The 27,918-nt window shown below is 43.1% G+C and overlaps 1 protein-coding gene across 1 annotated transcript in view; it reads right to left on the reverse strand.

Annotated features, from left to right (window-relative positions):
* smarcd3a (SWI/SNF related, matrix associated, actin dependent regulator of chromatin, subfamily d, member 3a) overlaps positions 1–27,918 on the reverse strand; it is a 96,785-nt gene that overhangs the window by 65,145 nt on the left and 3,722 nt on the right. The window lies entirely within an intron of this gene.

Below are 27,918 nucleotides of genomic sequence, written 5' to 3' on the forward strand. Positions count from 1 at the left end.
TGTGCAAGAGAATGCACATTCACCTGTTCATACATCAGGAACAAACTAACGTTAACAGCGCTAAAATGCCTGGAGAGAACGCCCCTAGGATTGTTTGCTTTGCTTATAAAGACTTCTCATGCAGCGGGAAAAAATGTTCCATATGTAGAAGAGCTATCGAGGAGACGACGGGGACAACCTCGAACTTCAATCATCATTTGGTAAGACTCCACCCAGAGAAGGAAGTGACACGCTACGTTCATTGCTCTGTTGATAGCAGGGTTTGCTTGCTGAGCAATGAACTAGCTAGTGTTAACCCTCTCTCATGTTATTTGCCCTGTTGATAGTGGGCGGGACTTGCTGAATGATAAACAAGCTTTTTATCTGTAGCCTGTTAACTAAAACGGGGCAGTTTTAGTTAGTCCAACACGATAGCAGAGACGCTTTCACATAAAGGCAGCAACAGCCACCGTCAAATGGTGCAGATGGAATCTTGTTCTCAGACTCGACTCAAAATTTTCTTTAACGACTTGGACTTGAACACTGGGGACTCGAGACTGGACTCTGACTCAAGGTTTAGTTACTCGACTACAACACTGCTTGACAATCACACCAACGTCAGCCTCAAAATCCATATGAAACTTCCTGCTCTTTCAAATCAGATCTTCTTGCCTCAGTTTTAATGATGATGGTGGTGGTGTAGTGGAGAATGGTCTCCTTGCTTAACTGTTGTTCCAAAATCATTCATAAATGGGTTGCGATCTGGTGAGAACCAGTTCTTTCCCCTTTTTTCTGGTGAGAGCCAGTTCTTTCCCCTTTTCCACCAAATCAGTTCCAGGGCTGGTTCGGGGCCAGTGCTGGTGCTGGTTCACAACTCGTTCAACTTGCGAGCCAGCTGAGAACCAGTTTGCTTTTCCATAGCTCGCGGTGCTAAGGGGAGCCATGTCATTACGTCGCTGTATACGTCAGTTACGTCGCTACGTTTGCATAAACCTTGGCACGAATATCGAAGCAAAAACAACACGGAAGAAGCAGCAGCAGCAACAACAACAACAATAATAATGGATGACTTCGCGTTTGTACAGCTGCTGCTTCTCGTCGCTTAAAAATGGCGATCTTTCGTGGTCTTGTTATTGTTGTTGGTCTTAACAACTCCGCCCCCCCGCTGACGTAAGCGGTTCTTTCCTCTGGCCCAGCAGAGAGTTGGTGCTAGCCTGGAACCGGTTTTTCTGGCCCCAGAGCCAGTTCTTTGTCAGTGGAAACAGAAAACCCGGTTCCAAACTAAGCACTGGCCCCGAACCAGCCCTGGAACTGCTTTGGTGGAAAAGGGGCATATGAAAGCCAAGCCATAGAAGTCGTATGATATGACTTGTCCTGCTTTAACCAGGTTTAGTCTATGAACCTGTCAATTTAGTAAATGACCAGAAAATCCAAATAAGATGCAAGATTAGATGCAAGCAGTCACATGTGATGAGATCAAGGTACACGGATGCTTAAGACACAGAGAAACAGGATGGCGCTTTTCTAAATGGTATAACATACTGATCATCATATACAGCGTACAGTATTTAGCTAAATCATAAAACATGATCAGCTACAGTATATCTGTGGGTAATAACGTTCCCGGTATGAAATACAATAAGTGTTAGAAGAGCTGCAAACAGGAAATATCTCATTACTTGTTTTCTATTTCTGAGAAACCAAAAGGCAGGTCACAGCACAAAGAGAGTCAATAAATCAATACAGACAGAAAAATTAAATGTTCCAAAGAGGAACACGACTACCAGGAGTAAGGCCCCCTTTCAGGACCCCCATAAGCCGATACTGTAGAGAAGCAACGTCCCATTCATTCAGAGCACAGAGGGGTGCTGGAGGGGGAACCCAGCTTTCACAAAGACCTCAACCATATTGGAGGGCTGCTGAGTGCTGACACACTACACTTCTGCACAGATTAAAACGGAATTATTTCTAATGCAGGTTGTGCAACATCAGCTTCTTTTTACTGGTTCTCATAAACACGATGATATTAAAATGGTATCAGAGCGGCACAGGGCCTACTGGGAGACAGCAAACAGGACTTGTGAGGGGAAATTAACACATTTAAGTAATCACGTTCAACAGCACCGCCATGCGGAAACGTTTTTAAAGGCAAAGTAAAACATTTTGCTTTAAAAAAAAAAAATGCTCTGGTGGTGGTGTGGTGGTTAACACTGTCGCCTCACAGCAAGAAGGTTCCAGGTTCGAACCTGCTGGCTGACTGTGATCTTTCTGTGTTCTCCTCATGCCTGTGCAGGTTTCCTCTGGTTTCCCAAAACATGCAGATTAGGTCAACTGGCTACTCTAAATTGCCCATCGTGTCTATAGAGAGCGTGCACACGAGGTCACGTGATATTTGTTTATCTGCCATCTTGGACGGCATGGCCGCGCATAGAACTTAGACGAACCCGTTCTAATTATCAAGTGTGCGGGAGTACATCTTTCGAGAATGGTTATATCTTGTTCAGCATTTGGTTGTACCAATAGACAGGGCCAAAAGGAGGGCCTGTCATTTTATAGATTCCCCGCAGACGAGGAGAGACGCGCTGTGCGAAGAGAAAACTGGTACCCCAGTTCTACCAGCTGAATTTGTAGTGAACACTTCATATCAGGTACAGTGGTGCTTGAAAGTTTGTAAACCCTTTAGAATTTTCTATATTTCTGCATAAATATGACCTAAAACATCATCAGATTTTCCACACAAGTCCTAAAAGTAGATAAAGAGAACCCAGTTAAACAAATGGGACAAAAATATTATACTTGGTCATTTATTTATCAAGGAAAATGATCCAATATTACATATCTGTGAGTGGCAAAAGTATGTGAACCTCTAGGATTAGCAGTTAATTTGAAGGTGAAATTAGAGTCAGGTGTTTTCAATCAATGGCATGACAATCAGGTGTGAGTGGGCACCCTGCTTTATTTAAAGAACAGAGATCTATCAAAGTCTATCTTCACAACACACGTTTGTGGAAGTGTATCATGGCACGAACAAAGGAGATTTCTGAGGACCTCAGAAAAAACATTGATGATGCTCATCAGGCTGGAAAAGGTTACAAAACCATCTCTAAAGAGTTTGGACTCCACCAATCCACAGTCAGACAGATTGTGTACAAATGAAGGAAATTCAGGACCATTGTTACACTCCCCAGGAGTGGTCAACCAACAAAGATCACTCCAAGAGCAAGGCGTGTAATAGTCGGCAAGGTCACAAAGGACCCCAGAGTAACTTCTAAGCAACTGAAGGCCTCTCTCAAATTGGTTAAGGTTAATGTTCATGAGTCTACCATCAGGAGAACACTGAACAAAAATGGTGTGCATGGCAGGGTTGCAAGAATAAAGCCACTGCTCTCCAAAAAGAACATTGCTGCTCATCTGCAGTTTGCTAAAGATCACGTGGACAAGCCAGAAGGCTTTTGGAAAAATCTTTTGTGGACGGATGAGACCAAAATACAACTTTTTGGTTTAAATGAGAAGCGTTATGTTTGGAGAAAGGAAACCACTGCATTCCAGCATAAGAAACTTATCCCATCTGTGAAACATGGTGGTGGTAGTATCATGGTTTGAGTCTGTTTTGCTGCATCTGGGCCAGGACAGTTTGCCATCATTGATGGAACAATGAATTCTGAATTATACCAGCAAATTCTAAAGGAAAATGTCAGGACATCTGTCCGTGAACTGAATCTCAAGAGAAGGTGGGTCATGCAGCAAGACAACAACCCTAAGCACACAAGTTGTTCTACCAGAGAATGGTTAAAGAAGAATAAAGTTCATGTTTTGGAATGGCCAAGTCAAAGTCCTGACCTTAATTCAATTGAAATGCTGTGCAAGGACCTGAAGCGAGCAGTTCATGTAAGGAAACCCACCAACATCCCAGAGTTGAAGCTGTTCTGTACGGAGGAATGGGCTAAAATTCCTCCAAGCCGGTGTGCAGGACTGATCAACAGTTACCGCAAACGTTTAGTTGCAGTTATTGCTGCACAAGGGGGTCACACCAGATACTGAAAGCAAAGGTTCACATACTTTTGCCACTCACAGATATGTAATATTGGATCACTTTCCTCAATAAATAAATGACCAAGTATAATATTTTTGTCTGAGTTATTTAACTGGGTTCTCTTTATCTACTTTTAGGACTTGTGTAAAAATCTGATGATGTTTTAGGTTATATTTATGCAGAAATGTAGAAAATTCTAAAGGGTTCACAAACTTTCAAGCACCACTGTAGGTGTAATCTTCTAATTCAATACTCCTAGTACATCTGTTAAGTTGATTTTCAGATTGAATGATAACTGCATAGTCGGTGATTTGTGATTTTTTTTTTCAGACAAAAACATACATATTTACAATCCTGTCATTATCTGGAACTGAGTTTAGATTTCAAACATTCTTACGATAAAACGTCCTGCATAGTCTCTTTATGATAAACGTCTTAATGCCACTTACCCGTGAGGTTATCAAGTAGACATTCTTCTTCGGAACCTTCCAGAGGTATAGTTGGGATGCCCATCCCGCAACAAAATATTTATAAGCTTCCAGGCTCTTGTAAGCTTTGAGGGCTTTGCCAGTGTAACACAATTCATGATTAACAAGAAAATTGTAAATGTCCTGGTAGGCCAGATCGGGCAAATCGCTGGCACCGCAGCTCCGAATTTCCCTGAACAAGGATTGCGGCAAGTTGTACGGATCTGCAATCCCCAACCTGGAACACTTTTCCACATAACGCTGCCTCACGTCACCTTCAAGATGCTGAACAAACTTGGACAAGTTATCGCGCGATGTAGATGGGGTATTTTCCGAATTTTCTTGGGGATTACTCCCTGGATCCATTACGCTCGCGCAAGGTAAACAATCCTGAAGCCGTCCAATATGGCGGAGTAAACACGGACGAGTCACGTGACTGCACATCCTCTATAGAATGTGAGTGTGAATAGCTGTCTTTCTCTCTCTGTATTAGCCCCATGACAGACAAGTGACCTGTACAGGGTGTACCCCACCTCCCACCCAGTGTCAGCTCAGATTAGCTCCAGCTCACATAGATAAGCGGCATAGAACATGGACGAGTGAACAGATATACAGGCCACAGAGGTGCACATAGTTCTGAGTTTAAAATATTATACACCACAGCTTAAATCCACATACTCAGAAGTTATTGTGTAACTTAAAAGCGTATTTAACAGTTTTAGCACAAATTCTTTACGCAATAGGTGATACAATATCCTTTATTATTATACACTTTTTCCATGGAATAAAAACATGTATTCTATTCCCTTCTAGTGGGTTTATTGATGGCAAGCAATACTGTTATCATACTGCTTATCCTCCATGTATTATGTCACTCTCCCCAATGGAGAATGAGCGTGCAATATTGTTAGAATATTGCACATTGTCATGACAACACGACGTCATATGTCGGAGCTGATGTGAAGCTCCAATGACAAAACTTTTCTGCTGCGCATGCACAGAATCATTTATTTGTCCGTTGGGAAAGAGAGAAGACGAGGCTAATCCAGTAGGTTTAAGCACTAAATAAAATAAACTGAAAACTGAAACTAAAGACGAGCTGAGCACCCGAAAGGCTACCAAAACTTCATTATACATTCTTCACACATATTTACAAGAGAAAAACATACCAATGGACATCGAAAAATTGGAAGAGAAACACATTGGAGATGTAAAACTTCCGTGCTAGCGAATGACTGACAATTTGTAAACAAATTTGGCTGCCAGGTTTACTTTGTTAAAAGGAGAAGATTTTGAGAGAATTTTGGCTGCCGGGTCGCTCCGTTGTATGTAGTTGTCAATGTTGATTTTAAAAGTAGGGTCATTCCATGCCAAATCAACAAATATCTGACAAATTTATGCTCGACCATCTCAGATTTCAATGAAATTTGGAGGGCTCAGAGATACTATTAAAAGAAGTTAATCCCCAAAATTTGAGCTTCCTATCTCCAACAGTTTCAGAGATACAGGCATTTGAATTTTTCGATTTTTTTGCATTTTGCTCAAAACATACATATTTCAAAGTGCAATATAATCTTTATTATGCAAGATAGAAACCTAAAATTTTGCACAGAGAGACTCAATGTCTTGTAGTACAAGCTTCAACTTAGAATTTCAACGGTCATTGTATATTAAATGGTGATTTTAACAAGGAAATTAAAAAGACAAATTTGCATTTTTTGCATTTTTAACTCATTCTGGAAGCTTGCCTGTGGCAGTAATGCTTAAACTAAGAATGTTATTCAAATCTACACAGAAATATCTACCAATTTCAGTTTTACCAAGTCTCCACTATTCCTAGTTTGTCTGTAATAGGGTTTTGAAATTCGCCGATTTCTAAAACATGCCATTTTCAGTAGCAAGAAATCCAATGTGGGATAGCAGTTAGGAACTTGTAAATTTTTTTCAGTAATCCCCAAGACCCATATTTTATATTTCCAAGTTTTTGTTCTGTGTCTCTCAAGTATTTCTGAGCTACAGGTGTTTAAAAAATCCATTTTTTCCAAATTCAAATTTCTGATATTATTTCCATTTTATTGACGATTAAGGACTGATAAATACAACTAAATGATTTGTATAGATAAGGAAACATTTTACTTGTGTTCATGTCACAGAAATATGATTTTAAAAATATTATCATTTTGAAATAAGCTAAATAATATATGAACATTTCACATTTTTCAGTAAATATACATATAAAAACTAAAGAAGTCAGTCATTTTTCATATAAATCACTTGCTCTTCTTGACTGCAAGGAACTTTTCTTTGATAGAATCTACTGCTGACTGGTCAATGGTGTAACTTCTTGCTGACCTAGAACTAGAAGCAGTTGGGGGAGGAATGACTTGTAGAATGTGTTCTGCAAGAACCCAACAAATATCATCCTTCTTCAAAGGCCACTTAAACGGTTTGCAGGGACCATGAGGATGCATAAATTTGACTTCGTAGTCTTCATATTCAGTAGATCTTTGAACTATATTGCCACACCACCAGTTGCCATCATATAGACAGGCAATGTATTGTCCTGGGAAGTATTCTTGCACTGTTTCCTGTCATATGCAGCTTTCTGTTTGTGGCTATACTTGGCAATTTTCAGTGGAGAGCAACCAATTGACACAAGGCTTTTGTCAAGTGATTCAGCTACCTCACCAGTGTATGTTGGATCCACATCTACACACACGCTCTCTTGTTCTGATTCTGTAGAACCTGCTGAATCTGCTTGGCTTAAATGTTCTTTCACTCTCTGTGAACATTTAGAACACAATTTTTGTCCAGGTTTAATATTTTTATTTATCAATTTTGAAAGTGAATCCGCTGTTTCAGGAAGAATTGAACGTAATTCTGTTTTAACTTATTTTTGTGCCTTTCATATGGATCACAACAACTTTTCTGTAGCTCTTCATATTTCATCAGAAACAGTTTCTCATGATGCAGACATACTGTGTCTGTGCTTGAAATGTTCTCAAGTTCAGTTCTCTGTTTAATTAATGAAATTTGCTCCAAACTATACTGAGAGAGTGTATTTAACTTACAATTTCTGTTGTATGTTAGTTTATGGCAGTCAGAATCTTTCTTTAGTCCAATTCCTATAGAACAGGGAGGAAGTTCAGCCATTTCTAGATGTCTAAGAACAAACTCATTTATACTGATCTCAAATTGAAAGCAACTACAATTAAATTCCCTAGTCAACTATTCAAAATATCCAATCCTTGCAAAGAAACACATTCAGTTAATAACATTGGTAAATTTTCTCAGTGCTCTGTATTACAATGTATTTAATATAATCCAAGCAATATAATGTTATCTGAACAAGTATGCAGTTTACAGACTCTAAAACTATAAGATATGAGCCACCTGTTCTGGTATCAAAGGTCACCTATTGTGCTGTGTTGATATTGATAAGGCTGGCTGTTGACTGGTACACAATAGCTGGTCATTGATTGCTAATGTTACACAGTCTTAGATTAAAATCAATTTACAAATAATTAATACTGAGCATTAATTTAAATTTTATTTAAAATTGAGGAAGAAACATGTCTCCTAACCTACTTGAGCCTTATTGAAGCATTTATTAACCCTCAAATATCAGTTATATGAAAATATATCAAAAATTCGAATTTGGTGAAAATGGATTTTTTAAACCCCTGTAGTTTAAAAATACTTGAGAGACACAGAACAAAAATTTGGAAATATAAAATATGGGTCTTGGGGATTACTGAAAAAAATTTACAAGTTCCTAACTGCTATCCCACATTGGATTTCTTGCTACTGAAAATGGCATGTTTTAGAAATCGGCGAATTTCAAAACCCTATTACAGACAAACTAGGAATAGTGGAGACTTGGTAAAACTGAAATTGGTAGATATTTCTGTGTAGATTTGAATAACATTCTTAGTTTAAGCATTACTGCCACAGGCAAGCTTCCAGAATGAGTTAAAAATGCAAAAAATGCAAATTTGTCTTTTTAATTTCCTTGTTAAAATCACCATTTAATATACAATGACCGTTGAAATTCTAAGTTGAAGCTTGTAGTACAAGACATTGAGTCTCTCTGTGCAAAATTTTAGGTTTCTATCTTGCATAATAAAGATTATATTGCACTTTGAAATATGTATGTTTTGAGCAAAAAACAAAAAAATCAAAAAATTCAAATGCCTGTATCTCTGAAACTATTGGTGATAGGAAGCTCAAGTTTTGGGGATTAACTTCTTTTAATAGTATCTCTGAGCCCTCCAAATTTCATTGAAATCTGAGATGGTCGAGCATAACCTCTTGTTGATTTGGCATGGAATGACCCAGTAACTAAGTAAATTACACAGGGAAAATAAGAATAAGAATAATAGTATTCTGCTTGATTGCGCAAGCATTGGCCTTCGCTAACACTAAGACTTACTAAGGAAGGTAACTGCACTGCTGTACTAACAGCACCGAGTCGTGGGTAAGCTTGCATTGGATGTCGAGAATGCTGATATGAAGAAAGTGTGTATGTATAATAATAATAATAATAATAATAATAATAATAATATTGGCTGGCTTCTTTCCGTGGCATATGAGATATATTCCATTCAGCTACTTGTCTTCGACTCGTTCAATATCATGCTAGCTGAATAGAATATATCTGATAGACCACTCAAAGCCAGCCAATATTATTTAATTATTATACATACAGGACACTTTTTTGATGGAATAAAAACATGTTCTATTCCCTTCTAACGGGTTTCATTAATTTGGTTTGATAGTATGCAATATTGTTAGCATATCGCTTATCCTATGTGTATTATATCACTCTACTCAATGGAGAATGAGCATTGAATATGGCTTATGATATTGCATGGTTGTCAAGACAACATGATGTCACACGTCGGAGCTGATGCGAATGTTCAACGAGAGAGTTTTCTGCTGTGCATGCACAGAAGCATTTCTTTGTTCACCGGGAAAGAGAAAGATGCATCAGTCCTCGAAAAAAATCTCCCAGCCTTAGCTGCCCAATGGGCAAGCAGCACCCAAAACATACTCACCCAAAAAACAATCCCACTTGCCCAGAGCTTTATTTTATTTTGGAGAGGACAGAATGCAGTTGATTTTTTTTTAAATAGGTGAAGCATAAATCCACAAAACCATGACACCAATATATGCAGACACATTCAGAAAGAAAAGTTCTAGTAGTAGAGCAATTAATAATTTAGGGTATATTAAGCTGTGGTGGCACGGTGGTGTAGTGGTTAGCACTGTCGCCTCACAGCAAGAAGGTCCGGGTTCGAGCCCCGTGGCCGGCGAGGGCCTTTCTGTGTGGAGTTTGCATGTTTTCCCCGTGTCCGCGTGGGTTTGCTCCGGTTTCCCCCACAGTCCAAAGACATGCAGGTTAGGTTAACTGGTGACTCTAAATTGACCGTAGGTGTGAATGGTTGTCTGTGTCTATGTGTCAGCCCTGTGATGACCTGGCGACTTGTCCAGGGTGTACCCCACCTTTCGCCCGTAGTCAGCTGGGATAGGCTCCAGCTTGCCTGCGACCCTGTAGAACAGGATAAAGCGGCTAGAGATAATGAGATGAGATATTAAGCTGTAGAGTTTTGAAAGCATATAATAATAATAATAATGCTGGATCTTTGTTTTTGTTATCAAAGGAACCCAGTCCTGTGCAAAATGTCACCATGGAACCAGAGTGTAGAAATGAACCTACAGTTCGAGAGAGTTCTACACACACACACACACACACACACACACTGAAATTTACAACAGCATGTGAAATGGAAATAAATTGACTCAGGCAGGAAAAACTATTTTGGATAAAATGGTTACTGTCCGTTACACACTGATCAACCTGTGTGACTCAGTTGTGCCTTTGAATCGAGAATAAATGAAAAGGGAACTGAACATCAACCGTTTACTGAAATTATTATTTATTACAAGGCTGATTATAGTTACTATATGACTACAGCTACAACTGGAATGTGCTGATTCTGTTAGCGTTTGTAATTACTGTATCATCCACTGTTAGATAAAATTAAAATAAAATCTTACAATATTGTTTGAAAGTCTACAGCAATATATTTTGTTATTGTACAAATAATAACACTTCAGATATTGTCTTAACAATAATAAGCATCACTGTATAAATGATTGAGTGCAGATAGCTGTGTAACTACATGTCCTTAAGGTTGATGAGACATGGACAAGTGGGAATAAGATCTAGCCCACAGTTTAGGTCAGAGCTCTTTGAGAGGAAATGCTTTGGCTTTCACAACATTCTGTTCCCAAAAGCTGATGTCGGGAAAAAGTCTTTACACAAAGAAGGTTTTCTTGCTTCTGTAGTTTTTTAAAACTGTGTTCCGTGTTGGGACTTTTCGGGGAAAAGAAGGTATATTCCAACATGTAGCTAATGCTAACGCTAGGCCACAAATCTGCACCATCACTCCAGTCGTTTCGAGGAATTTTGTGCGGATCAGAACCGCTAATAAACTCTAATTTCCATGTATATCTGTCCGTGGCTTCTTTCTGATTAAGATTGCCCAAGTAATCCAGTAGTAGAGCTTTTTTAGCTATAGTTTTCTTTGGACAACAGCACCAGACGCCAGACATCTCTGCTTGCCTTCAGTATGTGAACAGCCAATCAGCAGGTCCTGTATGTGTTTACGATTTTTATGTCACAATTCACAACCAATGGGAGACACCCTTTGTCAGCTGTCTACCAATCACAGGCTCCCGTGCCACAATGGTGGGATATTGATAAATATTTAGAAAATAAAAATTATATCATTACAAAATATATGAAACCATCAAAAACAATTAAAAAATGGTTTTATATTTCACACACACACACACACACACACACACACACACACACAGGTTAGAGGTAAGGAACATTATTCAGTGATACTGTTTATTATTAACTCCAATCGTGATATAAAAGTTCCAAGTTTGACACCTGCCCGCTTCAACCACACTGCTGGCACACGATGTCCTTGACCCTCGTCGCCCTTAGCCAATTGGTATGATTATGTCATTACATGGACCCCTCTGAGCCGAGCTTTTCCAGTACACTCGAACACGCATACTTCGACGAATTATAACCAAAAACAAGGAAATTTGAACGATTTCCTCAAAATATCTTTTGTACTTTTATATATTGTGTTGATGAATAAAACTTTTTAATGCATTTTCCGTGAAACGAGACGAGCTACTTTAGACTGGTTACCTGCTCTCTTAGCGCCTGTGTTGCTTAGGTTGCCAGCACTAACTTTTGTCATCCGATCAGACGATTACCATTAAAGTTTGACTCGTCCTTGCACAGACTTTAGTTGTCTGGGACGATAGGACATGAGGTTTTTTGAGCATTGTGCATTGAACACCTGAAAAGCTACCAAAACTTTATTAGATATTCTTCAGGCATATTTACAAGAGAAAAACATACCAACGGACATCGAAAAACTGGAAGAGAGTGTGTATATAATAATAATAATAATAATAATAATAATACAACCCCGATTCCAAAAAAGTTGGGACAAAGTACAAATTGTAAATAAAAATGGAATGCAATAATTTACAAATCTCAAAAACTGATATTGTATTCACAATAGAACATAGACAATATATCAAATGTCGAAAGTGAGACATTTTGAAATTTCATGCCAAATATTGGCTCATTTGAAATTTCATGACAACAACACATCTCAAAAAAGTTGGGACAGGGGCAATAAGAGGCTGGAAAAGTTAAAGGTACAAAAAAGGAACAGCTGGAGGACCAAATTGCAACTCATTAGGTCAATTGGCAATAGGTCATTAACATGACTGGGTATAAAAAGAGCATCTTGGAGTGGCAGCGGCTCTCAGAAGTAAAGATGGGAAGAGGATCACCAATCCCCCTAATTCTGCGCCGACAAATAGTGGAGCAATATCAGAAAGGAGTTCGACAGTGTAAAATTGCAAAGAGTTTGAACATATCATCATCTATAGTGCATAATATCATCAAAAGATTCAGAGAATCTGGGAGAATCTCTGTGTGTAAGGGTCAAGGCCGGAAAACCATACTGGGTGCCTGTGATCTTCGGGCCCTTAGACGGCACTGCATCACATACAGGCATGCTTCTGTACTGGAAATCACAAAATGGGCTCAGGAATATTTCCAGAGAACATTATCTGTGAACACAATTCACCGTGCCATCCGCCGTTGCCAGCTAAAACTCTATAGTTCAAAGAAGAAGCCGTATCTAAACATGATCCAGAAGCGCAGACGTCTTCTCTGGGCAAAAGCTCATTTAAAATGGACTGTGGCAAAGTGGAAAACTGTTCTGTGGTCAGACGAATCAAAATTTGAAGCTCTTTATGGAAATCAGGGACACCGTGTCATTCGGACTAAAGAGGAGAAGGACGACCCAAGTTGCTATCAGCGCTCGGTTCAGAAGCCTGCATCTCTGATGGTATGGGGTTGCATTAGTGCATGTGGCATGGGCAGCTTACACATCTGGAAAGACACCATCAATGCTGAAAGGTATATCCAGGTTCTAGAGCAACATATGCTCCCATCCAGACGACGTCTCTTTCAGGGAAGACCTTGCATTTTCCAACATGACAATGCCAAACCACATACTGCATCAATTACAGCATCATGGCTGCGTAGAAGAAGGGTCCGGGTACTGAACTGGCCAACCTGCAGTCCAGATCTTTCACCCATAGAAAACATTTGCCGCATCATAAAACGGAAGATACGACAAAAAAGACCTAAGACAGTTGAGCAACTAGAATCCTACATTAGGCAAGAATGGGTTAACATTCCTATCCCTAAACTTGAGCAACTTGTCTCCTCAGTCCCCAGACGTTTACAGACTGTTGTAAAGAGAAAAGGGGATGTATCACAGTGGTAAACATGGCCTTGTCCCAACTTTTTTGACATGTGTTGTTGTCATGAAATTTAAAATCACCTAATTTTTCTCTTTAAATGATACATTTTCTCAGTTTAAACATTTGATATGTCATCTATGTTCTATTCCGAATAAAATATGGAATTTTGAAACTTCCACATCATTGCATTCCATTTTTATTTACAATTTGTACTTTGTCCCAACTTTTTTGGAATCGGGGTTGTAATAATAATAATAATAATAATAATATTGGCTGGCTTTTTTTTGTGGTATATCAGATATAGTCCATTCAGCTAGCATGATATTGAATGAGTTGAAGATGAGTTAATACACCTCAGAGAGTTTGAACAGAGTTTAAATACACCTGAGAGGGAAGATATATGATTTAGGTTGATTGTTCAGCATCAGACTTGATCAAGTGCTCATTATTTGATTGGTAAATTCGATAGACTTTATGAATTATTGAAAGCTCAGTCAGTAAGGAATAAAACATGACAGCGTTGTAATGACATCACACCAATCTGTCGTGGGTTATTTTCCTATACCTACACATCACGTAGAATTTATTCCTCTTGAATAACCTATTGCAATTTTCCAAATAATAATAATAATAATAATAATAATAATACAACCCAGATTCCAAAAAAGTTGGGACAAAGAACAAATTGTAAATAAAAACGGAATGCAATGATGTGGAAGTTTCAAAATTCCATATTTTATTCAGAATAGAACATAGATGACATATCAAATGTTTAAACTGAGAAAATTATCATTTAAAGAGAAAAATTAGGTGATTTTAAATTTCATGACAACAACACATCTCAAAAAAGTTGGGACAAGGCCATGTTTACCACTGTGAGACATCCCCTTTTCTCTTTACAACAGTCTGTAAACGTCTGGGGACTGAGGAGACAAGTTGCTCAAGTTTAGGGATAGGAATGTTAACCCATTCTTGCCTAATGTAGGATTCTAGTTGCTCAACTGTCTTAGGTCTTTTTTGTCGTATCTTCCGTTTTATGATGCGCCAAATGTTTTCTATGGGTGAAAGATCTGGACTGCAGGCTGGCCAGTTCAGTACCCGGACCCTTCTTCTACGCAGCCATGATGCTGTAATTGATGCAGTATGTGGTTTGGCATTGTCATGTTGGAAAATGCAAGGTCTTCCCTGAAAGAGACGTCGTCTGGATGGGAGCATATGTTGCTCTAGAACCTGGATATACCTTTCAGCATTGATGGTGTCTTTCCAGATGTGTAAGCTGCCCATGCCACACGCACTAATGCAACCCCATACCATCAGAGATGCAGGCTTCTGAACTGAACGCTGATAACAACTTGGGTCGTCCTTCTCCTCTTTAGTCCGAATGACACGGCGTCCCTGATTTCCATAAAGAACTTCAAATTTTGATTCATCTGACCACAGAACAGTTTTCCACTTTGCCACAGTCCATTTTAAATGAGCCTTGGCCCAGAGAAGACGTCTGCGCTTCTGGATCATGTTTAGATACGGCTTCTTCTTTGAACTATAGAGTTTTAGCTGGCAACGGCGGATGGCACGGTGAATTGTGTTCACAGATAATGTTCTCTGGAAATATTCCTGAGCCCATTTTGTGATTTCCAATACAGAAGCATGCCTGTATGTGATGCAGTGCCATCTAAGGGCCCGAAGATCACGGGCACCCAGTATGGTTTTCCGGCCTTGACCCTTACGCACAGAGATTCTTCCAGATTCTCTGAATCTTTTGATGATGATATGCACTGTAGATGATGATATGTTCAAACTCTTTGCAGTTTTACACTGTCGAACTCCTTTCTGATATTGCTCCACTATTTGTCGGCGCAGAATTAGGGGGATTGGTGATCCTCTTCCAATCTTTACTTCTGAGAGCCGCTGCCACTCCAAGATGCTCTTTTTATACCCAGTCATGTTAATGACCTATTGCCAATTGACCTAATGAGTTGCAATTTGGTCCTCCAGCTGTTCCTTTTTTGTACCTTTAACTTTTCCAGCCTCTTATTGCCCCTGTCCCAACTTTTTTGAGATGTGTTGCTGTCATGAAATTTCAAATGAGCCAGTATTTGGCATGAAATTTCAAAATGTCTCACTTTCGACATTTGATATGCTGTCTATGTTCTATTGTGAATACAATATCAGTTTTTGAGATTTGTAAATTATTGCATTCCGTTTTTATTTACAATTTGTACTTTGTCCCAATTTTTTTTGGAATCGGGGTTGTAATAATAGTTTTAGTTTATTCATGAATAACCATTTATAGTTCATGTAATGTTGTGGAAAATCCGTGAGACATTATTTCCTGTTATTACAACTGTACTAACATCATTCATTCACTAGCCGCTTCCCCCCCTTCTTTCATGCAGCTTGTCACGTTACTGAGAAATCCTAAAGCACAAAGTCCGCTGTCCTGAAGACTCTCTAGTTGCAGACGACTTATTGACTAGATTAAGTTGTCTTCTTATAGACAACTTACAAAACCTTTCACCATATCAACAACCAGACATTTTTCTTTCTTAAACTGCAACACATATCTATCTGTATCCGAATGTCTGCCATACACGTCCCTGTGAATTCACTGTTACGATAGAAACAATACCATTTGAATGAGCTCAGGAATGTAAACCTGTGAACTGCTCTGCAGCTGAACCTTCAGTCAAGGCTGCTGTTAGAGAAAGTTAATCAACACCTACTGACCAATCGGATGTGAGAATTCAACAGCGCTGGAGTATCATTCTGTGTTGTGAAACAGGCTACTGATCATAATCATGAGAATTTTACTACAATCTTATTACTTCATCATAATTATTCCTCTCTCTATCATAATATTTCTCTGACTCGGTCGAGCTCATGTCCTGTTGAATCCCGCACATAGGAAGAAATATTTCCTCTGTATCCCAGGTTTGAAGAAAACGAGTCAGAAGTATAACAAATATCGTTTTAAAATACGATATCATTTTAAAGAAAAAAATATTCATTCTTAATTTATCCATTAAAGTGCATATCATGGGTAAATTCAGGAGCAAGATCAATGTAGTTTTCCAATTTTATATTAAACTTTGGTCAAATATCTGTAACATTCTGCATTCTCTGCAATTTTTGTACCTTGTGCAATACCAGAAAAATTCAGTTGAAATCAAGCCATTTGAGGCGAATTGGTCCGCCTCTGAAAAAACTTGGCATTTGGATTTCCCGGCAAACATTGATTTTCGTGACGTCGCGTGCGGGACGCCTCCCTCTGAATCCTACGTCAGCGCTGGTTTGTTTATGAGAAAACGACCTGGTGGTTTTCTGCAAATTTCTTCAACGTTATCACGTAATTATTAAAATGGTTAACAGATGTATCGTCGGAGGTTGTAGCAACACCAATCTTGATGGGATTAGTACTCATCGTTTCCCAAAAGACCGGACAATGAGAGAGAAACGGGAGCGCTTGGTCTACACAGGCTGTGCACTGAAACCGTGCAAAGCTCGCGCAGCCTGCTGGCGCTTCCGCAGGTGACGTAACGAATCTGGCTCCAGACTCCCTTGGGATTTTTCCAGACACGTTTTGTTATTTATTTTTTTTCTGCTGTAGACAGATGATCTTGTGCAAAATTACCCTTCTGGATGAGTGTGTAAAGGAACATACTTTCATATTAAAAAAAACGAAATTGGTCCAGAATATGCACTTTAACACAATGAGGCGAACAATTTAACTTACTATATGAATTTCAATGAACTCAAAATTTTAAGGCAGCCTGGACACTAACTTTTTTAAGTTAAAACAACAAATCATTTTTATAGTGTAGGATCTTGTAATTATGACTTGCCATCTAATGGCAAATGAGAAAGTTGGTAAAGATGCTACAAAGTTTGGTCTAAAAGGTGGAATTGTGATTTATTTTATCTATTTCAAAAAAATATTTTATGTGACTCGGCATAGATAAGTGACACAAATCTGCACCGCGCCTTTATTACATTTGCATGCCGCTTTAGAAGTTTGAAACAAATCATTAAAAAAAATTGAAATAATCACCTGTGTATTTATACTAAAACAATTATTTGCATAAGGCTCAGTGAATATCGGTGATTATTATACATACAGGACACTTTTTCAATGGAATAAAACCATGCATTCTATTCCCTTCTAGCAGGTTTCATTCATTTGGTTTGATAGCAGGCAGCACAGTGGTGTAGTGGTTAGCACTGTCACCTCACAGCAAGAAGGTCCGGGTTCGAGCCCCGTGGCCGGCGAGGGCCTTTCTGTGTGGAGTTTGCATGTTCTCCCCGTGTCCGCGTGGGTTTCCTCCGGGTGCTCCGGTTTCCCCCACAGTCCAAAGACATGCAGGTTAGGTTAACTGGTGACTCTAAATTGACCGTAGGTGTGAATGTGAGTGTGAATGGTTGTCTGTGTCTATGTGTCAGCCCTGTGATGACCTGGCGACTTGTCCAGGGTGTACCCCGCCTTTCGCCCGTAGTCAGCTGGGATAGGCTCCAGCTTGCCTGCGACCCTGTACAGGATAAGTGTTTTTACAGATAATGGATGGATGGATGTTGAACACCCGAAAGGCTACCAAAACTTCATTAGATATTCTTCACACACATTTACAAGAGAAAAACAAGCCAACAGACATAGATAAACTGGAAAAGAGCGTGCGCATGTATCTTTGACTTGCAATCACGTGATCAAAATCTGCTACGTCATGAGCGTCCAGCATTTTGGTGGATATACAAAGCAACTCAGATGGTGGCTGCTGAAAGCGTCTGTAAACAATGCTGAATTTTCTCAGTATTACTATGATTTGAACGGTCCAGCAAAGATTCAATACAAAGAGAAGAAAGAAAAAGAAAGAAAGCACAACTTTATTCATCACACACTTGTGAAATTCCTCTCTGCATTTAACCCATCTGAAGCAGTGAACAAACACACACACACACACACACACATACCCAGAGCAGTGGGCAGCCATGCTAACAGCACCCTGGGAGCAGTTGGGAGTTAGGTGCCTCGCTCAAGGGCACCTCAGCCCAAGGCCGTCCCATATTAACCTAACCTGCATGTCTTTGAACTGTGGGGGGAAACTGGAGCACCTGGAGGAAACCCATACAGACACGGGAGAACATGCAAACTCCGTACAGAAAGGCCCCCGCCGGCCGCTGTGCTCGAACCCAGAACCTTCTTGCTGTGAGGCGACTGTGCTAACCACTTACACCACCGTGCGACTTACATGCTGTTACCAATCCAAGAAGAGAGATATGTGTGGTTCTGACCCACATTATTTTAAAAAAGTCAGAATTTTCTGAGGGGCGGCACGGTGGTGTAGTGGTTAGCGCTGTCGCCTCACAGCAAGAAGGTCCGGGTTCGAGCCCCGTGGCTGGCGAGGGCCTTTCTGTGCGGAGTTTGCATGTTCTCCCCGTGTCCGCGTGGGTTTCCTCCGGGTGCTCCGGTTTCCCCCACAGTCCAAAGACATGCAGGTTAGGTTAACTGGTGACTCTAAATTGACCGTAGGTGTGAATGTGAGTGTGAATGGTTGTCTGTGTCTATGTGTCAGCCCTGTGATGACCTGGCGACTTGTCCAGGGTGTACCCCGCCTTTCGCCCGTAGTCAGCTGGGATAGGCTCCAGCTTGCCTGCAACCCTGTAGAACAGGATAAAGCGGCTAGAGATAATGAGATGAGAATTTTCTGAAGATAAGACGCTTCTACCAACCATCGAGTACCGAGATATCACGTTCTATCTGGTTTGACAGACTTCGTAGGTCGACAAATCTCAAATGAAGGCTTGTAAGTCGGTGGAAGCCTATAACTTCTTTGTCTCTGGATGGGTAAATACCTCAACTCATCTCATCTCATTATCTGTAGCTGCTTTATCCTGGGGGCGGCACGGTGGTGTAGTGGTTAGCGCTGTCGCCTCACAGCAAGAAGGTCCTGGGTTCGAGCCCCGTGGCCGGCGAGGGCCTTTCTGTGCGGAGTTTGCATGTTCTCCCCGTGTCCGCGTGGGTTTCCTCCGGGTGCTCCGGTTTCCCCCACAGTCCAAAGACATGCAGGTTAGGTTAACTGGTGACTCTAAATTGACCGTAGGTGTGAATGTGAGTGTGAATGGTTGTCTGTGTCTATGTGTCAGCCCTGTGATGACCTGGCGACTTGTCCAGGGTGTACCCCGCCTTTCGCCCGCAGTCAGCTGGGATAGGCTCCAGCTTGCCTGCGACCCTGTAGAAGGATAAAGCGGCTAGAGATAATGAATGAATGAATGAATGAATGAATGCTTTATCCTGTTCTACAGGGTTGCAGGCGAGCTGGAGCCTATCCCAGCTGACTACGGGCGAAAGGCGGGGTACACCCTGGACAAGTCGCCAGGTCATCACAGGGCTGACACAGACACAGACAACCATTCACACTCACATTCACACCTACGGTCAATTTAGAGTCACCAGTTAACCTAACCTGCATGTCTTTGGACTGTGGGGGAAACCGGAGCACCCGGAGGAAACCCACGCGGACACGGGGAGAACATGCAAACTCCACACAGAAAGGCCCTCGCCGGCCACGGGGCTCGAACCCAGGACCTTCTTGCTGTGAGGTGACAGCGCTAACCACTACACCACCGTGCCGCCCTGGTAAATACCTTATTAATTAAACCAGTCAGTGATGACAAAGCAGTTGTATTTGCAAGGGTAAATTCGGGCTTCTTTTGCACTTTGTTCACTTCTATTTGTAAACAACAGATGAACTGTGAAATTTTGATGTCTCTATGGTCTAGGACCTAACTTAGACATCGTCTCGTCTCGTCTTCTTCCACTTATCCAGGACCGGGTCGCGGAGGCAGCAGTCTAAGCATGGAAGCCCAAACTTCCCTTTCCCCAGACACCTCGGCCAGCTCCTCGGGAAGAACACCGAGGCGTTCCCAGGCCAGCCGAGAGACATAGTCCCTCCAGCGTGTCCTGGGTCTTCCCCGGGGCCTCCTCCCGGGGGGACATGCCTGGAACACCTCCCCAGGGAGGCGTCCAGGAGGCATCCGAAAAAGATGCCCGAGCCACCTCAGCTGGTTCCTCTCGATGTGGAGGAGCAGCGGCTCTACTCCGAGCTCCTCCCGAGTGACTGTGCTTCTCACCCTATCTCTAAGGGAGCGCCCAGCCACCCTGCGAAGGAAACTCATTTCAGCCGCTTGTATCCGCGATCTTGTTCTTTCTGTCATTACCCAAAGCTCATGACCATAGGTGAGAGTCGGAACGTAGATCGACCGGTAAATTGAGAGCTTCGCCTTTTGGCTCAGCTCCTTCTTCACCACGACGGACCGGTAAAGCGACCGCATCACTGCGGAGGCTGCACCGATCCGCCTGTCGATCTCACGCTCCATCCTTCCCTCACTCGTGAACAAGATCCCGAGATACTTAAACTCCTCCACTTGAGGCAGGACTTCTCCACCAACCTGGAGAGGGCAAGCCACCCTTTTCCGGTCGAGAACCATGGCCTCGGACTTGGAGGTGCTGATTCTCATCCCAGCCGCTTCACACTCGACTGCAAACCGCCCCAGTGCATGCTGAAGGTCCTGGTTTGAAGAAGCCAACAGGACAACATCATCCGCAAAAAGCAGAGATGAAATCCTGTGGTTCCCAAACAGGATTCCTTCCGGCCCCTGGCTGCGCCTAGAAATTCTGTCCATAAAAATTATGAACAGAACCGGTGACAAAGGGCAGCCCTGACGGAGTCCAACATGCACTGGGAACAGGTCTGACTTACTGCCGGCAATGCGAACCAGACTCCTGCTCCGTTCGTACAGGGACCGGACAGCCCTTAGCAAAGAGCCCCGAACCCCATACTCCCGAAGCACCCCCCACAGAATACCACGGGGGACACGGTCGAATGCCTTCTCCAGATCCACAAAGCACATGTGGACTGGTTGGGCAAACTCCCATGAACCCTCGAGCACCCTATGAAGGGTATAGAGCTGGTCCAGTGTTCCGCGACCAGGACGAAAACCGCATTGTTCCTCCTGGATCCGAGGTTCGACTATCGGTCGAATTCTCCTCTCCAGTACCCTGGAGTAAACTTTCCCTGGGAGGCTGAGAAGTGTGATTCCCCTATAATTGGAGCACACTCTCCGGTCCCCTTTCTTAAAAAGAGGGACCACCACCCCAGTCTGCCACTCCAGAGGCACTGTCCCCGACCGCCACGCGATGTTGCAGAGGCGTGTCAACCAAGACAGCCCCACAACATCCAGAGACTTGAGATACTCAGGGCGGATCTCATCCACCCCCGGTGCCTTGCCACCGAGGAGCTTGCAAACCACCTCAGTGACTTCGGCTTGGGTAATGGACGAGTCCACCTCTGAGTCATCAGCCTCAGTCTCCTCAGTGGAAGACATGACGGTGGGATTGAGGAGATCCTCAAAGTATTCCTTCCACCGCCCGACAATGTCCCCAGTCGAGGTCAACAGCTCCCCACCCGCACTGTAAACAGTGTTGGCAGAGTACTGCTTCCCCCCCCTGAGGCGCCGGACGGTTTGCCAGAATTTCTTCGAGGCCGACCGATAGTCCTTCTCCATGGCCTCCCCGAACTCCTCCCAGTTCCGAGTTTTTGCCTCCGCAACTGCCCGAGCTGCAGCACGCCTGGCCTGCCGATACCCGTCGGCTGCCTCAGGAGTCCCGGAGGTCAACATGGCCCGATAGGACTCCTTCTTCAGCTTGACGGCATCCCTTACTTCCGGTGTCCACCACCGGGTTCGGGGACTGCCGCCACGACAGGCACCGGAGACCTTGCGGCCACAGCTCCGAACAGCTGCGTCCACAATGGAGGTAGAGAACATGGTCCACTCAGACTCAATGTCCCCCGCCTCCCTCGGAAGCTGGGAAAAGCTCTCCCGGAGGTGGGAGTTAAAGACCTCCCCAACAGAGTGCTCGGCCAGACGTTCCCAGCAGACCCTCACCATACGTTTGGGCCTGCCAGGTCTGTCCAGCTTCCTCCTCCGCCAGCGGATCCAACTCACCACCAGGTGGTGATCAGTTGACAACTCAGCCCCTCTCTTCACCCGAGTGTCCAAGACATAGGGTCGGAGATCAGATGACACGACTACAAAGTCGATCATCGACCTCCGACCTAAGGTGTCCTGGTGCCACGTGCACTTATGGACACCCCTATGCTCGAACATGGTGTTCGTTATGGACAAACTGTGACTAGCACAGAAGTCCAATAACAAAACACCACTCGGGTTCAGATCGGGGAGGCCGTTCCTCCCAACCACGCCCCTCCAGGTGTCACTGTCATCGCCCACGTGAGCATTGAAGTCCCCCAGTAGCACAATGGAGTCCCCAGTCTGAGCACCCCTCAGTACCTCTCCCAGGGACTCCAAGAAGGCCGGATACTCTATACTGCTATTTGGCCCGTAGGCACAAACAACAGCAAGAGCCCTCTCCCCAATCCGAAGGCGCAGAGAGGCGACCCTCTCGTTCACTGGGGTAAACTCCAACACATGGCGGCTGAGCTGGGGAGCTATAAGGAAGCCCACACCAGCCCGCCGCCGCTCACCATGGGCGACTCCAGAGAAGTGGAAAGTCCAGCCCCTCTCGAGGAGCTGGGTTCCAGAGCCCAAGCTGTGCGTGGAGGTGAGCCCGACTATCTCTAGCCGGTACCTCTCAACCTCCCGCACAAGCTCAGGCTCCTTCCCCCCCAGCGAAGTGACATTCCATGTCCCAACAGCCAGCCGCTGTGTCCGGGGGTCAGGTCGTCGAGGCCCCTGCCTTCGACTGCCACCCAATCCACACTGCACCAAACCCCTACTGCTACCTCTGTGGGTGGTGAACCCACAGGAGGTCGGGCCCACGTCGCCTCTTCGGGCTGAGCCCGGCCGGGCCCCATGGGCAAAGGCCCGACCACCAAGCGCTCGCATACGAGCCCCAACCCCGGGCCTGGCTCCAGGGTGGGGCCCCGGCTGCGTCCTACCGGGCGACGTCACGGTCCTGGATTTTTTCTCCATAGGGGTTTTTTGGTGAACTGCTCTTGGTCTGGCCTGTCACCTAGGACCTGTCTGCCTTGGGAAACCCTAACAGGGGCATAATGCCCCCGACAACATAGCTCCTAGGATCATTCAAGCACACAAACCCCTCCACCTAACTTAGACATGTATGCACATAATTTGGGAGAGGATAACTCAACTGTTATAGGCTAATTTGACCCCAAGGAATAACTCGTGTGCCAAAATCGCTATCCGGGGCAAAGAGCCTGAAAATTACCAATCCAAGATGGCTGCCAGCATTACAGTAGTATTACTGTGTTACTCTTCATGTTCCTGATCCTGGTTTATGTGACACATAAACAGTAATATGATGTTAAAAGTTGTATTGTTGGCTGTTAAAGCTTTGTTTTGTATTTTTCACTTTAAGTTAACATTCCATTGATCATAACAGCGTTTCTGCAGGCTTGAACAAGTTCAATTTAAGACTTTTTAAGACCTTTTTAAGACCATAACAGGTTAAATTTAAGACTTGCACTACCGTTCAAAAGTTTGGGGTCACTTTGAAATGTCCTTATTTTTGAAAGAAAAGCACTGTTCTTTTCAATGAAGATCACTTTAAACTAATCAGAAATGCACTCTATACATTGCTAATGTGCTAAATGACTATTCTAGCTGCAAATGTGTGGTTTTTGGTGCAATATCTCCATAGGTGTATAGAGGCCCATTTCCAGCAACTCTCACTCCAGTGTTCTAATGGTACAATGTGTTTGCTCATTGCCTCAGAAGGCTAATGGATGATTAGAAAACCCTTGTACAATCATGTTAGCACAGCTGAAAACAGTTGAGCTCTTTAGAGAAGCTATAAAACTGACCTTCCTTTGAGCAGATTGAGTTTCTGGAGCATCACATTTGTGGGGTCGATTAAATGCTCAAAATGGCCAGAAAAATGTCTTGACTATATTTTCTATTCATTTTACAACTTATGGTGGTAAATAAAAGTGCGACTTTTCATGGAAAACACAAAATTGTCTAGGTGACCCCAAACTTTTGAACGGTAGTGTATGCCGCACAAAAAAAATAAAGAAAATTGGGAGATCCTGAATTACTTTCAAAATAACAAAATTTATTATCATTCACCAATGAACTCATTACATCCCTCGGGTGCGCTCTTGCATTAATGAGGAACTAAGTTGCAGTGGAGCCAAAGACATCCCACAAATCACTTGAGGATGAGGCATTCGATTCCGTACGGTTTGTGTTGTAACGTTACAGTTCGCACGGAGTTAGCTGATACACCGTCTCGAGATGTGCTTGGACCTGACAACGGTGAACAAAATTGAGTGATGGCATGCGATTGTTGCAGACTTTTATGGGCAGCCTGGTGCTTCTCCGTTTTCGCGTGCGATTCCAGTGCCTTTACACCCAGGGTGCTGAATTTGAGTGTTCTTTTGCACAATGTGCAGTGCGCCTCAAACGGACTGTTTGGTACACGTTTTAACCAGTCTACGAAATCATTGCATTCAAGCCAGCAGTCATTAAACTTGCATTTGCCCATTTTGCTACAAACCGTGACAATCTCCCTCACTTCTTTTAGGCTCTACTGTCTAAATGCGCGCGCACCACGCTCTGTGCATCACCATGCCAACCGGGCTAGACGCCGGATTCCACTGTGTCTCATTTGTAGTTTGCAGCGTAGCCTACTGATACTAAGTAGGCCTAGCCTATATGATTAATTATGAATATCAGCAACACATTTTTAAAAAAAAAAGCGAATGGGGTAAATGGACGTAAGGATTTAAGACTTCACAAAATTACATTTAAGACCTACAACGCAAAATATGCTCGTATTTTAGACTTTTTCTCGTCTTCTTCCGCTTTATCCGGGACCGGGTCGCGGAGGCAGCAGTCTAAGCATGGAAGCCCAAACTTCCCTCTCCCCAGACACCTCGGTCAGCTCCTCGGGAAGAACACCGAGGCGTTCCCAGGCCAGCCGAGAGACATAGTCCCTCCAGCGTGTCCTGGGTCTTCCCCGGGGCCTCCTTCCGGGGGGACATGCCTGGAACACCTCCCCAGGGAGGCGTCCAGGAGGCATCCGAAAAAGATGCCCGAGCCACCTCAGCTGGTTCCTCTCGATGTGGAGGAGCAGCGGCTCTACTCCGAGCTCCTCCCGAGTGACTGTGCTTCTCACCCTATCTCTAAGGGAGCACCCAGCCACCCTGCGAAGGAAACTCATTTCGGCCGCTTGTATCTGCGATCTTGTTCTTTCGGTCATTACCCAAAGCTCATGACCATAGGTGAGAGTCGGAACATAGATCGACCGGTAAATTGAGAGCTTCGCCTCTTCACCACAACGGACCGGTAAAGCGACTGCATCACTGCGGAGGCTGCACCGATCCGCCTGTCAATCTCACGCTCCATCCTTCCCTCACTCGTGAACAAGATCCCGAGATACTTAAACTCTTCCACTTGAGGCAGGACTTGTCCACCAACCTGGAGAGGGCAAGCCACCCTTTTCCGGTCGAGAACCATGGCCTCGGACTTGGAGGTGCTGATTCTCATCCCAGCCGCTTCACACTCGACTGCAAACCGCCCCAGTGCATGCTGGAGGTCCTGGTTTGAAGAAGCCAACAGGACAACATCATTCACAAAAAGCAGAGATGAAATCCTGTGGTTCCCAAACAGGATTCCTTCCGGCCCCTGCCTGCGCCTAGAAATTCTGTCCATAAAAATTATGAACAGAACCGGTGACAAAGGGCAGCCCTGCCGGAGTCCAACATGCACTGGGAACAGGTCTGACTTACTGCCGGCAATGCGAACCAGACTCCTGCTCCGTTCGTACAGGGACCGGACAGCCATTAGCAAACTTTTTAAGGCCTTAAATTAGGATTATCAAATTTTAGACTTTTTAAGACTCCGCGGAAACCCTGTATGACTGAAAATACAGTCAAATTATATTAATCAAATGCTTACTTTCTTATACTCTCCTAAATTATGTGCATAGGTTTCCCAATTTCATGATTTCATGTTTGAGGTAGGGTTATTCTGTTTTTCTCATGTTTTCTGTGAAACTGCAATTTTGGGACACAGGATACTGCTAGACAATGTGAAAATTCTAGACCAGGAGCCGGACTGGTTTAAAAGAGGTGTACGAGAAGCTATCCACATCAGAACCCTCAAGCCCTTCCTAAACCGAGACGGGGGCTGGTACCAGCTTCCGGAGAATTGGGACAACATTCTTGCGGGCATGCACAATGCATGCTCGAAGTGACGCCATTTCCCCCTGACAAAGACTCTGGATAGAGTTGAAAGCTTGGGTAAGCAAGCTTTTTTATGCAGTACAAAGTATTTAAAAAATCACTTATGATTACCAGTTCCTCTCCCATTTCGTATGGTTTCAGGGCATCAATTAACTGCAGTTTCTCCAGATAGCGGGCTCTTGGCCTTCTACATACTTTCTAGCAGCTTCTGTCTTCTGATTGCAAGTTTCTTTGGCCGATGACATTACGAAAACCGCAATTTTTTCCTGTGTGAAATGCAAGCGTTGTTTGTTTACACAAATCAATGCGTCCAATATGGCCGCACATCCGGGACTTTCGTGTTTTGGTGACATCGGTGAAAACACTTTATAATAATATTGGCTGGGTTTTTTTTGTGGTATATCAGATACAGTGCCTTGCAAAAGTATTCATCCCCCCTTGGTGTTTATCCTGTTTTGTCGCATTACAAGCTGGAATTAAAATGGATTTTTTGAGTGGTAGCACCATTTGATTTACACAACATGCCGACCACTTTAAAGGTACACATTGCTTTTTTATTGTGACACAAACAATAATTAAGATGAAAAAAAACCAGAAATCTGGAGTGTGCATAAGTATTCACCCCCTTTCGCATGAAACCCCTAAATAAGAGCTGGTCCAACCAATTCACTTCATAAGTCACATGATTAGTTGATTAAGATCCACCTGTGTGCAATCAAAGTGTCACATGATCTGTCACATGATGTCTGTATAAATCAACCTGTTCTGGAAGGACCCTGACTCTGCAACACTACTAAGCAAGCAACATGAAAACCAAGGAGCCTCCAAACAGGTCAGAGACAAAGTTGTGGAGAAGTATAGATCAGGGTTGGGTTATAAAACATATCCCAAACTTTGAATATCCCAGGGAGCACCATTAAATCCATTATAGCAAAATGGAAAGAATATGGCACCACTACACACCTGACAAGAGAAGGCCACCAACCAAAACTCGCAAGGAGGGCATTAATCAGAGATCCAACAAAGACACCAAAGATAACACTGAAGGAGCTGCAGAGATCCACAGCGGAGATGGGAGTATCTGTCCATAGGACCGCTTTAAGCCGTACACTCCACAGAGCGGGGCTTTATGGAAGAGTGGCCAGGAAAAAACCATTGCTTAAGAAAACACATTTGGAGTTTGCCCAACAGCATGTGGCAGACTCCACAAACACATGAAAGATGATCACTCGAGACTTCTGTTTTTTCATCTTAATTGTTTTTGTCACAATAAAACAACAAATGTGCACCTTTAAAGTGATAGGCATGTTGTGTAAATCAAATGGTGCTAACCCTCCAAAAA

This window comes from Neoarius graeffei, chromosome 1 (assembly GCF_027579695.1).
Source record: "Neoarius graeffei isolate fNeoGra1 chromosome 1, fNeoGra1.pri, whole genome shotgun sequence".
In the NCBI taxonomy this organism is placed as follows: domain Eukaryota; kingdom Metazoa; phylum Chordata; class Actinopteri; order Siluriformes; family Ariidae; genus Neoarius; species Neoarius graeffei.